Here is an 8,659-nt window from a genome sequence, read left to right on the forward strand (position 1 = left end):
GATTCTTATAAAATGTCTCTGAGATTTTCATTAGAAGTTCTACAAAAAATCCCTCCGTGAGTTCCTTCTAATTCAGGATTTATTTATTTTGTTTTTTTTTTTATCTTGGGATCTTCTAGGAGTTCCTTCAGGGTTTTCTCCAGAGGCGTTTTCTAAGATTCTACCAGGAGTTTTTTCAAACTATTCTACAATAATTTCATCCGGGATTTTTTAAGTATTTTTTATCCGGGGTTCACTCGGATATTTATTCGGAGATTGCCGCAGGAATTCCTTCCGGGATCATTTCAGGAGTTCCTTCTAGGATTTCTATAGGACTTCATTCTTAGATTCGTCCTGGAGTTCTTTCAGTGATTCTTCCAGGATTTCTTTCTAAGATACAACTTTTTGAGATTCATCTAGGTTTTCTCTGGACGTTTCTCATGTGAATCCTCAAAGAATTCCTTTTGTAATTCCTCTAGCTTCTTCCGGGATTCCTCCAGGAATTCCTTCTAGGTTTCCTCTAGGAGTAAATTTATGGGTTCCTCTCATAGTTTCTTCTGGTATTTCTCCAGGTTTTTCTTCTAAGATTACACCAGGGGTGGCATCAGGGACCTCTCCAGAAATTTTATGCGGGGTATCTTCCGGGATTTTTTCAAAAGTTCTTTCCGGAATTTCTTCAGAACTTTCAGACTCCTGGAAAATAAGTCAAGGTTCTTCTAGGAGTTCCTTCTAAGATTTGTCCAATAATTTCTCCAGGATATCCTTCCGGGATTCCTCCAAGATTTTCTACTGGGATTCCTTGCAGATTACATATTCTGGATTTCATTCTGGAAGTTTCTTAAATTTTGTTCATGGAAATACTCCAGAAGTTTTTTTTATTCTTTATGGAAGTACTCCAAGACTTGCTCTTGAGTTCCTTATAAAATTCCTCCAACAGCTTCTTAAGGAATATCTCCAGCAGTTTTGCAGGGAATATCTACACGAGCGATTTCAGAGATTCTTTCAATAGTTTCTTCCCAGATAAAAATCTGAAGACATTCCAAAAGGTTCTGGAGAAATCATAAAAAAAACTCGTGAAAGAATCCCTGAAAGAACTTCTAGAATAATTTCATAGGAATCTTCTGGAGGAATCTCGGAAAGAATTTCTAGAGAATTCCATGAAGGAATCTCTGAAGGAATCCCGTATGGAGTTACAGGAGTAATCCTGGAGAGAATTCCTGGAAGTTCTGAACAAATCCCAAACAAATTGCTGGAAGAATCTCTGAGGGAACTCCCTTAGGTATCCCAGAAAGGACTCCTGGAGCAATCCTGAATTAATTTCGAGAGAGATCTAAGATGGAATTTCTGGAGGAATCCCAAGCAGAAATTTTGAAGGAATCCCAGAGCAATTCTCGTAGGGATCTCGAAACGAATTCCTGGAATTCAGAAAGATTTCATAATAAAATGGTAAATGACTAATTTTTTACCAGGAATAGTGTATTACGTAAAGTTAATACTATACAAATTTCATCAAAATCGGTTGAATATTGGTGGAGATATCGTTGAAACAAGAATTTTGCCATTTGAGAAGTTTGAGCAAACGAACGTTTTAAAAAATATCACTTCTTCATCGTTATAGCTCTACATTCAAAAATACTGAACCGATTTCAATCAAAACTGTTCTGTATGTAAAGTATACATGTAGAAATATTGTGTAAAAGTTTCATTCAATTTAATTTAACCGTAATAAAGTTATAGCCGTATATGTGGCACAAAGTCACAATAGGCAAAAATGTTTTTTTTTTGTATCGTGACATTCACACAGTTATAACTTGAAAAGTTTTCAAGCAATTTGGCTAAGAACAGTTTTTATAATGGTTTCACAGTTTCAAATGCTAATAAAAATCGGAACAGTCATGACAGTTGTACCAACAAAATAGTAGACACGGAATAAAATGGTTAAAATGTACCTAAAATATGCCTTGAAGCGATTTGAGTTTTGAATACTAGAAAAACGTATTGAACCGATTTTAAGATTTTTTTACCAGTTTATTGATACTCTGTTAAGAACATCGAGTCAAATTTTCAGACGTCTTGACGAGTTACATCAAAATTATAGCCTTTACAATTTTTAAAACGGATGAAAAAATTTGCTAAAATCTTGTTTTATGATATTAACAATATCTGCGCCAATACCAAACTGAATTTGTTATCATTGTTATGGTATTAGCTACACATTATATATTATTCCTGATCAAAAAAATATTTTATTTTGTGAACGCAATCAAAAGCTATACATTTTTTCTGTGTCCAAATTTCATCGAATACAGTTTTTACTTCTCATGGTTCTAGTGCACCATAGAATATTTTATTCAACAAACGAAATAAAATGATTATGATGCAACAGTTTTTAGAATCATTGTCTCCTCATCAGCTAAACTCAAATGCTATTTACTTTTTTCAATAGTCGAACTATTTATAAACAATTCAGTTTTGGGGTGTCTTTATAAATTTTTAAACTCCGTAACGGCAAATTATTCAACCTCAAGAAATTCAATCTCGTGTTCAGATGCAGCCATGCTGAGGGACGACGGAGCACACATTATAGAGCGACACGGCTAAATACTAATGCACACTGTGAACGCGCAGGCGCGAAAGAAGAAACACAAAGAAAGAGAAATGTCCCTTTTACTCACGGAATAATACATCGACATATTATTCCGTACGGAAAATCAACAACATGACTGACAGCATCGCATGACAGTGCCATCTGTTGGCAAATCTTTCTGGCTGTGAATTACTTATCAACTGCGAACGCCTAAGTAATTTTGATTGCAAAAGTTTTACGTGAGCATTACTTGTCCTATCCTTTTACACAGTACTTATCAAGTGGAAACTAGCCATTATATTGCCCCACGAACTCTCTTGCAATCGGTGATAGACGGCGGCATCAAATTTGAGAGAGTATTCTTTCCAAATCTTGGTAATGACCCAGTGTAGTGCTCTCACCAGTAGTGCTTCTCCACCGTATTTTAGAAGCTCGCTTGGTAGTTGATCTGCTCCAGCGGCTTTGTTGTTTTTCATCCTCAATCTCTTGGAGGTCAGGGCCGGAAGTCTTTCGTCCTGTGCACATACTCCTAGATCTGTTACCACGCCACCTTCGGTACTTGCAACGTCGCCATTAAGGTGCTCATCGTAATGCTGCCGACACCTTTCGTCCACCTCACACTCGCTCGTGAGAATATTCCCGTGATTATCTCGGCACATATCGGCTTGTGGCACAAAGCCTCTGCGCGAGCGGTTCAGCTTCTCGTAGAACTTTCGTGTGTCCTTAGCGCGGTACAGCTCTTCCATCGCTTCGCGATCTCGTTCTTCCTGCTGGCGCTTCTTCATCCGGAAGACTGAGTTCTGCCTGTTTCGCGCCTGTCTGTAACGTGCCTCATTCGCTCTCGTACGGTGTTGCAGCATTCTCGCCCATGCTGCATTCTTCTCGTTTTTCAACTGTTCACATTTGCTGTCGTACCAGTCGTTTCGGTGATTCGGAGTCGCGAAGTCTAGTGATGTAGCCGAGGTACTACCTATGGCGGATCGGATGTCCCTCCAGCCATCTTCAAGTGTAGCAGCGCCAAGCTGCTCTTCCGTTGGTAGGGCCACTGCTAACTGCTGCGCGTAGTCTTGAGCCACTTCTACGTTACGCAGCTGCTCGATGTTAAGCCGCGGCGTTCGACTTCGACGCGTGGTGATAACTGTCGAATGTTTTGAGCGCCTGCATACAGCGACTAAGGGCTGATTTCTTCACCTCGGCTTAACCGGTAAGCCAGGCTTACCCATACAGTTAAACCTGGCTTAACGCTTAAGCCAGGGTGAAGAAATTGCCGTACACTGAAATAAATTTCATTGTATTCTCAACGACAAACGCGTTATTGAATCAACAAGCATAAAACTTGGTTAAATGTACAATAAAATCCGTGAAATTGACTGGAAAATGGTTGTTTTGAACCTGTTCTTCATCGTGATTCTATGGCAAAATTAACTAACCAGTGTTTTTAAAAATACTACTTAGCAAAAGCACTTTTGATAGTATAAACTACTATTCTCATGGTAAATATTATAAATAGTCATAGTTAAGCGAAGTCTACTCTCAATTGTACAACACTTATAGTACAATTGAATATATTATACCAACAAAATGCATCCGAGCTTGTATTGTGGTTATTTTTACTGTTAATGTAGTAAGGTGTTTGTTGACATTTGCCTGCAGGCAAATACTTGTTTTCTTTACGAAAGAAGTGATTTGAATATAAAAACCTTCTTCGCAGCTTTTAGGTGAAAAAAAAACAATTGTTTAAAAACTAAAAACATTTACCGGCAAATCGATTATTGAAGGTAGGTCAATATTCCAAATCAATATAATTTTATGTTATTCGCATGGTGCTTTACTTTTTCAGATGCTGACTTAGAAAGCACCCGGACTGCGACGGCCTTGATGGTCATTATCATTGCCATTGGATGATTTTTCGAGCTGATTGACAGGATTTCGGTATGTTTACATTAGTCTGCAGACACAGTTGGTTTCAGTTTCTCACTATTGGACGTTCTATTTTCAGTATTGATGCGCATAAACAGTTCCAGAAATTTTCAAAGAAGAAACCCGGAGACTGCAGCAATTAGCTCTTACCTCGGATCATTTTTCGAAGTATCATCAGGCATCTCCTTGCTGGCATCGACCAATCGTATTAGTTTGAATACGTTTATAAGTATTGTGCTTCATGATATTGTTATTTTGTAAGTTTTGTGTATTTTAAAAAAGAAATATAATAACTTCAACTTTGATTTCATTTTTCATTTCAAACTACAATGTAATATCACAAAAAAATACTACCACGCTATAGTAAATCTGCAATAGTAAGAATAACTACATTCTATTGCATATTCAACTGAAGAATAGTAGTAGAGACAACAACCTTACCAGAAATTCAGAATAATAGTAAAACATACTATAATTCTTCTTATAATAAACATGAAATCACTTCGGTTGAAAATCGTTGGTGCGAGTCTGTTAATTACAACCCCCATTTTAGTAATTTTGACTACAAAGCAGCTTTCAGTGTAGTGATCCGAATCTATATTCGCACTGCGGTATGTGCGGACATTGGTTATATCCGAGAAGAATGTGGTCTTATACCGTCGATTAGAATGTGGTCGATTTGGTTTTCTGTTTGATGGTCAGGTGATGTCCAGGTAACTTTGTGGATATCTTTGCGGGGGAAGAAGGTGCTTCGGACTACCATACCACGGGAGGCTGCAAAGTTTACGCATCGCTGGCCGTTACCATTCGATACGGCGTGCAGGCTGTTTCGCCCGATTACCGGTCTGTACATTTCCTCCCTTCCTACCTGCGTGTTCATGTCACCGACAACGATTTTCACGTCACGCGGCGAGCAACCATCGTATGTTTGCTCTAACTGCGCGTAGAACGCATCTTTCTCGTCATCAGGTCTCCCTTCGTGTGGGCAGTGGACGTTAATGATGCTGTAGTTGAAGAAACGGCCCTTAACTCTCAACATGCACATCCTTGCGTTGATCGGCTGCCACCCGAATTCACGTTGTCGCATCTTGCCCAACACTATAAATCCTGTTCCCAGTTCATTGGTAGTGGTGGTTGGTAGAAGGTAGCCGCTCGATGCCCGCTTTTCCACACTTTCTGTCCAGTCCAACAAAGCTCCTGCAACGCCACGATGTCGAAGTTGCGGGGATCCTCCGAAACCTAGGGACTTGCAATTCCATGTACCAAGTTTCCAATCGTAGTCCTTATTTCGTCGCGTGGGTCTTTGCCGATTGTATCGAGTCGTATTTTCTCCTATGTTATTCGCAATGGGGATTTTTACGGGTGGCTTATTGGGCCTACGCCAACACTCCTGTCTCGCCGGAGGGCCATCGTGCCAGTTCTGTTTAACGTCCCAACCAACACTGGGACGCCCACGCTGATGGGGCTACCACCTTGGATCTAGCTGGGCGTGGTGCAGCTTTTCTTACTAAGCCGCTGGATGCCAGAACAGACGCTGTTTGAGCCGCACCTCCTTGGTGAACAGACGCTCGGATCGTACCTCCTCAATCTAGCTGAAATCAGAAGGACAACAGTGCCCAGGCTGCACTACCAGCTAAGCACACAACTCTTAGCTGACGGTCTTTGTCATCGTTTGACCCGTGGAAGCATGAGGTAGGAACTTGTGGGGACCAGAGCTATGTTGGACGCTCTCCTTATCGACTCACCGTTTTGCAGCCCAAAAAGCACTTAGTAAGTATTTTATTAATTGATTTTAACAAAAAAGTTTATGATTTGGATGGTCATCAAATTTTCATTCGTGAAATGAGCGTTAAGCTGATCCGAAACGTCTCGTGATATGGCTTATATGTACTCTTTTTCAAATACTCCACTTAAAATTTAAGGCGACCCATGTTGCCCCGCGGCCGTCTATATGGAATTTATAAGGAATGTATCGCATAAGAAATAATGCCAATTATAAAATGTAAGATAAAACTGCATCAACAATAGCACCAAAAAAGTCTGAAAATTTGGGAAGCCGACCACTACATGGCGACCGTAACAAGACTAAAACTAATACCGGTAAATGTTATGCATTAACGATAGCATGCGATTTTTCTAAGTACGTAATTATAACTCCTATATTTGACACATTGGCTGCTAATGCTTCCGTAGAATCTTTCATTTTAACCCTCGAGCAGTCGCGTATTCAACCACCCTCAGCCAAAAATATAAATCTCGTTTCCATGTGTATGATATATTGTTTGTATACAGTATTGGGAAAACAAAAGTGCTTCAAATTCACAACGTATTATTCAAACTAAAAGCAACTTGTCTATAATTTCTTCCCTAGTGAGCAAAAGTTTTCAAAAGAAAAAGTTGTTCGAGGTCCGTCGGGGGATTTTTTTTTTGATCTACCCGTTTAATGAAAGTTAAAAACCTATATTTTCGAACAACGAAGCATTTGGCGATGTTATTTTTTTTGTGCGATAATAGTTGTTCTACCAGACACGCCGTGAGGCCTTTTCATCGTTATCATCAGCTCTTGTTCAAGAATTGATAATTGAAAATAACTACGAGAGCTCTTTAAAATTGACAATAAGTTCATCTGTTCTTGTTGTGTTTATGGTTTTATGGGCTGAATCCCAAGTATTCCTGGAGGTGTTTTTGAAAGGTCAACTAGAATATGTAATGCTTTGATAAAACTATTATAAAAACAAATAAAACCGAATAGAATCAAGATTGTTCTTTGGGTATGTAGGGTAAGAAATCAAACTTTGAACTAGTCAAATTGTAATCTTAATTTGAACCTTTTCGAAATTCATTAAAACGACGTACTTTTTAGGCAAATATTGTCCCGAAAAAGATGTTAAACAGTTTTCCGTAATATAACCTGATAACATGGGCTTTAAAAGCATTGAAAAAAGCGTTTTTGTCATGGAAAACAGGCAATTGAAAAATCACTGTGATTTCACTCATTTCCCCCCAGAGAAAGCACATTTTCGGTGCACTCGTACAGCTCATGCATTGTATCACACGCAATATGTGAACACGCCAAATGAAAGCTTATTTATCATAGAATCGACCAACCGAACAATATTTCGCATTATTTGTCATAAAATTATCAAATTTAAGTAATTCTTACTTGGAGAATGTTATCTTAAGTTGAACCATTTGTAATCTAAATTTGAAGTACATAGTAAACGGGGGCGAGCTTCCAGTGTTGGCCGGCAGACTGCGCTAGTGGTTGTTTTGTTTACTCTTGGGGGATCAAAAATTCCAAATTTCGTTTCCAAGTTCCTGAAGAGTTTAGAACATTCTTAGTTAAAATTCCACTGCCTAATGAAAAATAGTTATGAGAATTAGCAGATCCATGTGTTTTTCTATTGTTCAGCACGAAATTGGCTGTTGTGAGAGATGCTCGAGCTGCTGCCGCCAGTAGTTCGAATTAAGATTAAAATTGGTTCAAATTATGATTACGATGGTTCAAATTAAGATTAAAATCATTGTTAACAAATAGTCGAATTTTTCAATGAAATTCGGTGCAAATACAAACTTTTTACCACTTAACAGAAAGCTTATACCCGTGGCTTTCATGTACATAAGATTTTGCAGTAGTACATTATTTCCATGTGGGAGAAAAAATCACTCAAAATTTGCGCTACTTCGGAAAACCGCAATTTGGTTCAACTTTTGATTACCTACCCTATGTTATTCGTTTCACAATATTCGCTTCTTTGTAAACTTCATACAGCTCATGATTCATGCGTCTTCTTCGCATATAATTTACTAGCTTCCTACCGAAGATTCTCCACAGCATTTTGCGCACAAAAAAATCGAAAGCTTTTTGACTCCTTTGATAACCACACCTCGTGACCGTAGAGGGTATTCAGAGGATCTTAAGCTTTTTCCACTGTCCCGATTAGATCAATATCGTCTGCAATGCCGAGAAATATGTGCGACCGTGCTTTTTCCGTCAACGCTCCATACTTACTAAACAAGTGAAACTATTCAACTGTTCCAAATTTGTCGAAAATCGGCTGAACCCAGTTTTCAAATTTACGTGTGTTTGGAATAAAATAATAGCATGAAATGAGCTCACCATAACTGTATCTATGCCCAAATGTAATGTTTATATTGAACTACGTTCTAAAC

Source organism: Aedes albopictus, chromosome 3 (genome assembly GCF_035046485.1).
Source record: "Aedes albopictus strain Foshan chromosome 3, AalbF5, whole genome shotgun sequence".
NCBI classification, from domain to species: Eukaryota; Metazoa; Arthropoda; class Insecta; order Diptera; family Culicidae; genus Aedes; species Aedes albopictus.